Consider the following 9,656-nt stretch of genomic DNA (forward strand, 5'->3'; position numbering starts at 1 on the left):
AAAAAACTGTAATTGGTGTTATATCTTATTTCTAATTTTTTGTTTCGATTTTTTTATTTACAGGAGTGTTAAAATTGTGACAACATGCTACCTAAAGGACTCAAGAATATTTTTATTCATAGAGACACTAATATATATTAGACTTTTAACTTTTGGTTGAACTTGTGTAAGAAATATAACTTGTAGAATTGATCAATGTAGACATTAATGTTATTTTGTTTAAAAAAATTTTAGTTAAATGAAGTATGTTTTAATTATCTATGTTTTTACATATTATATAAATGTTGACTTGCTCAGTAAAATAGTTAATATATCAATTAATTAAAAAATTAATTTGATAAATTATGTATGTAATTGTATTAAAAAATATTGTTACAAAATAAATATTGTGTTTTTGTAACTAAAGAAAATAAAATGTTACAAAATCAAGTTATATTTTGTAACAAAATTTTATGATAAGAGAAAATATATTGTCACAAAATATTTTGAAGATCAAATTTTGTTATCACTTTTGTAACGAATTTTTATTTTTGTATCAAAAAAATTTGTTACAAAATATTGTTTTGAATTATAACAGTTTCATTTTTTGTTATAAAAACTTTTTGTAACGGGACATACTGTAACAACCATTTTTTCGTTACAAATTCCTTTTGTTTCAAAATTCCAGTTTTTTGTAACAATTTTTTTGTTACAAATATTGCTTTTTCTTATAGTGTTTATATAGATAAATAGATAGAGATGGTGTATTTCAAATATATTATCTGCACACAAAAATAACCATTGAATCAGCTGTCGTGTATTTGAAATAATTCATGTTATTAAAACAAATGGAATTAAAATTATGCAGATGTCTTAAACTAAAATTAGTTATACATCTTATTCTAAACATAATTATATAAATCGAATCAAATAAACTCGATTTACACCAAATACATGTACTAAGATACACAGTAAATCGAATTCATTAAATTTGATTTAGTAAGGTACTATACAAAATCGAATGAATAACATTCGATTTATATATATCATATTGACGGCTTGTGGTATTGGGTCCTACTATACCTCGTTGAAAATTTTGATGAACATTCTGGTCATATCACACATTCCAAAACAAATATAAAACCAATGAGGTATGTCCTTTTTCATGACACCTAACCCTTTTCTTAATAAAAGCTTCAGCACTAATCCATTCTTTCTTTTAAATCATGAACAAGTTAATTAAGAAACAAAAAGAAAGGAAACGTGGCTTGTATATAGATAACATTTTGACACCTAATGAGTTTTAGTATCACAAAATTCTCATTCAATACCCTTAGCCTTTAATCACATTCATCTCTTTCATATCACCGAATGAACGAAAGAAAAAAAAGAGAGAGAAACACCGTGAGAGAGAGAAGAGAACGAAACCATGGAACCGTGAGTTTTCAACTTCGATTACTTGCGATCCGTAATTCCAATAAAAAATCTAATCCGATAAAAGTGTCCGTATCATTCTCTTCTGCACGTTAGCGTTATTTTTGTTTGGTAAAAGTTGACGGTGACGTAGCTCCTCTTCCCCTTGAGTTCGGCCAACTGGAGTTCTAGGAGACACAGATGATTTCTGACATTTTTCTTTTCAGCAGCTCGGTCAAAAGTTTCTCCAAAACTTTTGAGGATTTTGATTTCATACGGAGGTAGGGGATTTTATTTTGAAATTAACTGTTTTTAAACTATGAATGCCATAGAAGTCTAGTGAGTATTTGTAAATAATTTATGATTGTTTGAAATGACTGAATGATGAGTTTAAGTTGTGTTTGTGACTGAATTTTGATGAATATGTATTTGATTTCTTGATTGAAAAGAGGTTGAAAATGGTTCAGTTGGGACCCGAAAAAGGGTGGCTAACCCCGAGTTTTAGGGGAAGTGCTGTCGAAATTTTATAAAAATCTGAGGTTTATTTGAAAAGTTATTTTAAAAAGATTTGGTTTTGAAAAATTAAATTATTTGAGATTTATTTAGTTGAGAAAAAGGTGTATTCTATTTTTAAAACTAGATTTATTAAGAAAAACATAATGTTTTAAATCCAGTTTTGTAAGGAAGGATTTTGTTCTAAGTGTTGTTTTGAGCTTGGTTTTTTTAAGAAAAGGAATCTCTGCCACAGGAGAGCAGAGAATAAGGATTTAAGAATATATTAATTAATGAAGTGTCTGCCACAGGAGAGCAGATGTGACATTGTTTGGGCCTTAGTGCCAAATGTAAAGTGGGGACGCCCACACACTGAGAACTGTTTTTCAGATGTACGCTTATTGATTTGGAAAGTCACACTGATGCGGCCTAGCCGTACGACTTATAAGCACACTGATGCATCTGGAAAGAAATAAAAGTATTTTCAAAAGTTTAACAAAATAGTTTTACTAAGTAAGTTAATTATTTGCATTAAATTCATTACTTTTACGGCATTCCCATTCCCTACTGAGAACATGTGGTTTGTTCTCACCCCAAATCTTCCACCCTTTCAGTGACACAGGTTCAGAGATTCAGTAAGAAGCTGCAGACGATTCGTAGATTTACTTGTGATTCCTGTTGTTTTTATAGAGTTCCCTCGTCCTTGTTGCTTTAGGGTTTTTATTTTATCCAGAGGGATAGGTATTGTATTTGAGTTTTACATTGAATTTAATCGTATAACCTCTATTATTATTAGTAATTATGTGATTGTTATTATTTGAAAATCTTTTGTTATGTGATTTTAATACTAAAATCTATTTTTTTCTGAAATTTTCTTAAAAACGGAAACGCGATATCGACGTAAAGGCTCAATAGTAAATTTATAATAAAGGAAATCAGGTCCGTAACGCCTTAATTTTGGTACGATCATGACGTGCTAAAAGTTAGGGTGTTACAATAATTATTATTATTATTATTATTATTATTATTATTATTTGAATCAACTTAAATTTGTTAATATTGCACCAAGATATTTTATGTTGATAAACTTAAGAAGTGTTTTTCATGTAATTATTGACTGAATTTGTTAATAAGGTCAGTTTGTTTTCTCGAATAACTTTAATAAGAGTTTTTAAAATATTTTTTGACAAGAAATATTTAGTTATTAATCTTTGTTTTAGAATGTGTAATATGATCAGAATATTCATTAAAATACTCAATAAAGTGTAGTAAGACCCAATACTACAAGCCGTTAACATGATATATATAAATCTGAGGGCAAATCACTTAATTAAGTCAAGGGGAGGAGAAATTTACACAAATCAGCCAAATCAAAAATTGGTTCATAAATAAACTAATGGACAAATCTATATAGTTTGAATTACACACAAAGTAATTCGAATCAGAGTGATTCGAATTACACCCAAGCACGAAACTCTAAGTAATTCGAATTTGGCTAATTCGGATTACTCATTTTTTGGCTCTAGTAGTAATTCGAATTGGGGTATTTTGAATTAATCTTGATTCGGCTATAAAAGGAGTTCGAACCAACCTCATTCGAACCACTTTTCCATTCTCATACCCCACCAAATCCCAGAGAAAACGACCCAGATTCGCTCCAACAAAGGCTCGAGCAGGATATTCAGCCCATGGGAGACGATCCAGACAGACTATATCGTTTGGATGGAGTTGCTCATATAGTCGGGGTCATCAACGACGAGGTTAGTACGGAATTTTTTTTTAAAGTAGGATTAAGTAACTTATTCGTTTGTTTATATACGTTATGTTAGTGGTTTTGGTGGTAAGTGACGTTGGTAACATTTTATGTGGCTGATTTTTTATGTTTTGTTAGTGACAATGTATGCGATTTTGTTAGTGATTATGTTAGTGGTTTTGTTGGTGGTTTATGCTAGTGGTTTTGTTAGTGGTTTATGTTAGTGGTTTTACAAGTGGTTTATTTTAGTGGTTTTGTTAGTGGTTTTGTTGGTGGTTTATGTTAGCGGTTTTGTTAGTAGTTTTGATAGTGGTTTTGCAAGTGATTTATGTTAGTGGTTTTGCAAGTGGTTTATTTTAGTGGTTTCGTTAGTGGTTTTGTTAGTGGTTTATGTTAGTGGTTTTGCAAGTGGTTTATATTAGTGGTTTATGTTAGTTGTTTTTGTTAGCGGTTTTTGTTAGTGGTTTGTTGTTAGTGGTTTCTGTTAGTGGTTTTGGAAGTGGTTTTAATTATCTGGTCCATCATATGTGCAACCCCAGCGATGCATCTCGAGCATGCGACAGCAGCAGGGCATGCGACTCGACGAGAGGTACTAGGGGTATAAGTTATCAAACCGGACCAAAATTTATCGCAAAATCGAATCGAAGTTTACAACAACCGAATGGAAAACCGAAAAAACCGATTTTTTTGGTTTTTTTGAATTAAACCGATCAGTTCGATTCGGTTTTCGGTTAGCTCAGCAAAAACCGAACCGAACCAAACCGAACCGAAATATTGGTTCAGAAATGCTTGTTTTTACACATTTTCCCTTTAACCTAATATGCAAACCTCTAACCTCCCAATCCATACTCAGCGCAGCCACAAGTCACAACCCCACAACACAATGCATCAGTAAACTGAGGTCCATATTTCTCCTCTATGCTTGATTGCCTGAGACCCTGAGAGAATGAGACCTTGAGAGAGCCAGAGAGCCAAAGAGCGCCGTCGTCGATCGATCTCCATCACAGGCATTGCAGAGAGCTGTCTTCACGCCATCGTCTCGCCGTCGTCGATCTCCGTTTGAGCCGTTCTTCCCCATCGCCGAACAGCAGTCCTCGTCGCCGTCCAGCAGTCTCCGTGGCCGAGCAGTTCCTCTTCGTTGGCGAGAAAACCCTTGGTCCGAGCCTTCTCCTGCAACTCACAATGTCGTCTTCTAAGGTTGGTAACTCGGTTTTTTCACAATTTGTTGCAAGTTATTACTTATTAAATATTCTTGTTGCTGGGCTGATTGAAAATTTGTTTCTGTTGCTGTTCGTTGAATTGAAAATTTGTTGCTGTTGCTGTTCGTTGAATTAAAAATTTGTCTCCCTGATCTTTGCTTTTTTCAAAATTTATTACAAGTTATTAGATATTCTTGCTACTGGATTAATTTCCCTGATCTTTGATGTAAAGGCAATAGATTGGAAAGATTATATCACGAATCTTCATATTCCAGCTCTAAGGGAAGGGGAATGGATACTTAGTGACTTGAACACGAGGGAATCTTCATTATATCTCTGTAATCTATCACTAGAGAGATAAATAAAGAGTTTAACCTTGTTAAAACCTTCTTCACACATGATATTACTCAATTGTTTTATTTATTCCACATTGTTTTGAGTTATCAATCTAAACAGTACTTAATTTAGAACCATGGTTCTTTCACAATGAAGCTTAGAAATAGGCTTCGTGCTTCTCCAATGACAACTGATTTTGAGGAGCTTATTGAAGAGTTTGAGAAACTTGAATTAGGTATGCAAAAAAAAAATGTGTAGTTCCTTTCATGGTCTATGTTTATAATTTATAATCTATATTATGTTTATAATCTATATTGATTTTTTTGTTTTATTTTTGTAGAAATTGCACCAACCGGAGAAGATGATGATGAGTCTGGTGTGGATTCAGATTAAGCATGGTGGTTGTTTATTTTTTTTTTGTTTTAAAGTGACTGTTTTGATTTAAAGTGTGTTTATTTTTGTTGTTTTGCTAGACATTTTTAGTTGTCTTTGTTTTATGTTTAATTAAGTTGAATTTGTATTGAATTTGGATGTGATATACTCTTGTTATTCTAGTTTATTGAAGGTTTTAAACTTCATTTTATGAAAACTTAAATTTTGATCATTAAGTGTAAAAAAACCGAAAAATCGACCGAACCAAACCGTTGTTGGTTCGGTTCGGTTATTCAAACAGTAACCAACCGAATGGTTGGTATCATTGTAGAACCGATCAGGTCGGTTCGGTTGATTTTCGGTCCAAAATCAAACCAAACCGAACCGATTACACCCCTGAGAGGTACGTTCTATACTTGCAGATGGCGGGATTATACCATCTTGCGAGGCTGAACGAGAGATGGTTCAGATTGGATAAGCCCCTAGTGAGTGCTTTCGTCGAGCGATGGCGTCCGGAGACGCACACATTCCACATGCCGTTCGGGGAGTGCACGATCACACTGCAGGATGTGGCGTACCAGTTGGGGTTGCCGGTCGACGGACGTTATGTCAGTGGTTGCTTGACGGATTTCCAAACATACATCCAGGGTGGCCGTCCAGCTTGGGTGTGGTTCCAGGAGTTGCTTGGTGTGATACCTCCTGCGAACCAAATCCAGAAGTTTGCAGTGAACTGCAGCTGGTTCCAGGAGACGTTTGGAGAGTGCCCTGAGAGAGCCAACGAGGAGACAGTCAGGCGCTGTGCTCGGGCATATATCATGATGCTGTTAGGCACTCAGCTGTTTGCCGACAAGTCCGGCAACCGTATTCACATTAGGTGGCTACCCTACGTGGCTAGGCTTGAGGATATGGGTGGCTATAGCTGGGGGTCGGTAGCACTCGCGTGGTTGTACCGGTGCATGTGCCGAGTGGCTAACAGGCATGTGGTGAAGCTAGCCGGTCTGTTACAGCTACTTTAGTCTTGGATCTTCTGACGCTTTCCTGGGTTTAGACCAGCTGGGTATGACACGTTCAGCCGGCCCTTGGCCTCGAGGTACTGTTATCATTTTCTTCTATTTAGATGACCTGTTTATTTGTATCACTTTTATTTATCATCAGTGTTGTATGTTGGCTTGCTTTATTTTATTATGTTATGTATGTGTAGGACCTGCTTTGGATTTTGTTACTTAGGTTACGTACGTTATTGTAATATTTTGTATCGATTATGTTGAAGATTGGTGTGTGTTATTTTATCAGCGTACGTTATGTCATGCTTATCTGATATAACTAGCAGACCTGGTTTTGGGGTCACATGCTGCCGGAACAGGACTCGTCCTAAAGACTGCAACAGTACCAGGCATCGTCAACTGAACTCCTAACACCAACCGCGGGAGCTCGTTGTACGACTCATCCCAATCACCATAGATGTGGGCAACGGCCTTCTGCTTCGCCAACCAAACCGTCCTATACGTCGGCCTGAACCCAAAGTGTGCCGCCGTCGCATTCAGGAGCACCTTGATGCTGACGGATGCATCAGCTCTAACCATTGGCATAATGAAATCCGAGATTACATGATAATCCAGACTCCTGTGAAGATCGCAAGATCGCATGATAATCCAGACTCTTGCGGTCGCTAGAGATGGACGTCACAAGACACGTATATGGTCCGTTGTACCGTTTTACCTCCCAAATACCCTTGCGCTGCCGGAGACTTAGCCTAATCAACCATGTGCACCCATTCCCAAACTCAGAACACTTCCTAACATACCGACGATAGTCAGACTTCACCACCTTGTACTGTACCCTGCATCGGATACTATACATCTTCACACTACAGCCTCATCTTTATCCTGAAACTGCTGACCAACCTGAAACTCTGTCAGACCTGTAGACCCCTGGCCATCTCTAGCACCAAATCCAGCAGGCTCCCCAGGCACCTCCTCCTGTCTCATGGCATCCAAGTCCAAAGATGAAAAGTGCGGAGGGTACTGCTGTGTGCCAGAGCTAGAACCACCTCCAAGCCCAGCTGGCTCACTCGCTCCAACATCATCGCCACTGTTATCAGCAATGATATCCGGATCCACATCATCATCGTCAACATCATCCAGCAATGCATCGTCCAAACCAACCGTGCGGCACACTGTAAAGAGGTCGGCACAATATCCCTTATTCCAACCTCTCCGCCTCCACTACAGTTGATATCAACAATTCAATGGCAGCTGATGCATCAATAGCAGCGGACGCATAGTATAGGAAAAAGCTTCTCTTCTCCTTTCTGCCCATTATGGCAGATCCTGAGCGAAGGCTTTGACGGCCACAACCCTACCTGGAACGACAAGTTCCTCGCCAGCGACACCTCTGGAATCTCCGTCGCCATTCAAAGTCAGTCTAACCAAGGCCTATTTTAGAGTCAGATCAGGGATTTTGAATTGATCGGTCAAAGCCTTAAACTCGTTCACAAATGAGTTGATTCGCTTAGAGCCTTGCCTGAAAGATTCGTATGGAATTAGCACGACCCGGCGATCAAATTCTTGGTGGGAATCATCAAATTTATAATGTTTTAATAACGGCTCACGCTTTTTTACTCGGAAAGGCGTTTTTTTACAATGAACCAAGCAGATAGAGAGATCTGGCATATAGAACCGGAACAGAGTCACTGCAATAATTCCAGGCTAGGTTGATAGAGAAGCATAGATTGTTCACTATGAACAGCGACCTAAGGCCGAAGCTTTTGCTAAAGAAAGAGAAGTAGAGTAGGATGAAGGAAGCAGAAGTGATAGGCACAGTTGATATCAACAGCGAACGACGGGGAGGCGACAGGATCGACCGGAGGTTCATTCACAGGGACAGACGAAGATGCACCAACAGGTCTGGAGCTAGAATCTTCTACCGTGCCTATAGTGTGGGTATTCCAATTCGAACCTCCCGAGCTAGATACCACATCAACGAACTTCGCCAACAGTTCAGGTGTCCTAACCTCGGGAAACTACCGACGACAATGAAACATGACTTGTAAGTCCTCATCACTCCCGATCGTGAAACAATCATACTTCACGATTTCTTGCAGCATTGAGATCGGAATGCGATAGAAAAACTTCTTAACCCGTTTCACGCCTTGCATACCAAGTTTCTGTAGTACAAAATTAACAAGGTCATCATAGCTTGTCGTCGGCCTCATAAAAATACTGAGAGGATCCCTATCGGTGAACTTCACACCAGATCGTATTTTTCTCTTAATCGCTCCTCTGTGATGAACCAACACTACAAAACTCTCCTCACTAGCCATTTTCTTACTCTAATGAGATCAATTAACGTTCACACCATATTTATACACGTCTGGCCCCTGTATAATTCGAACCAGTGTAATTCGAATTATAGCTTGTGTAATTCGAATCAGTCAAATTCGAATTACTTAGAATTGCGTGCTTGTGTGTAGTTTGAATCACCCTGATTCGAATTACATGGAGATGAAGTTCGAATCAAGCTAATTCGAACTATATAGAAATACGAACTGGTTGATTCATGAACCAGTTTTTGATTTGGCTGATTTGTGTAAATTTCTCCTCCCCTTGGCTTAATTAAGTGATTTGCCCTAAATCTGATGCTATTCATCCAATTTAGTATAGTGTTCTCCTAAATCAAATTTAATAAATTCAATTTATTGTATATCTTAGTAATTTGAATTCAATTGATTCGATTTACATATATTTAGTATAAATCGAATTTATTTAATTTGATTTATATAATTATGTTTACGATAACACGTGTAACTAATTTTAATTTAGGACATTTATATAATTTTAATTTTTATTTATTTTGGTAACGTGAATTATCTAATGTATGTAATTTATACATATTAATTCACACATTTTTCTCAACCAAATAATCAGGTACCAAAATAATAAAACCAATTATAGTTAGTAGGATAATCAAATATTTTTATAGTAGGATAATAAAAAATATTGTGAAACACTAAGTATGTATTTTTATATTGTGATTAATGGTGGTTAATTTTTTGTGTATGAGTATGATTGTTATTGTTTAATGAGTATTGCACTAACTACTTTTTGTCTGGA

At 36.5% G+C, this 9,656-nt stretch overlaps 2 long non-coding RNA genes across 2 annotated transcripts; both read left to right on the plus strand.

Annotated features, from left to right (window-relative positions):
- Window positions 1,243–2,703, plus strand: LOC110263934. The gene is made up of 2 exons (XR_002349662.1): window positions 1,243–1,673; window positions 2,499–2,703. It is a non-coding gene; the product is annotated as an uncharacterized LOC110263934 (long non-coding RNA).
- On the plus strand, window positions 5,073–5,750 carry LOC110263244. Its single transcript, XR_002348556.1, has 2 exons — window positions 5,073–5,407; window positions 5,513–5,750. It is a non-coding gene; the product is annotated as an uncharacterized LOC110263244 (long non-coding RNA).

This window comes from Arachis ipaensis, chromosome B06 (assembly GCF_000816755.2).
Source record: "Arachis ipaensis cultivar K30076 chromosome B06, Araip1.1, whole genome shotgun sequence".
Lineage (NCBI taxonomy): Eukaryota > Viridiplantae > Streptophyta > Magnoliopsida > Fabales > Fabaceae > Arachis > Arachis ipaensis.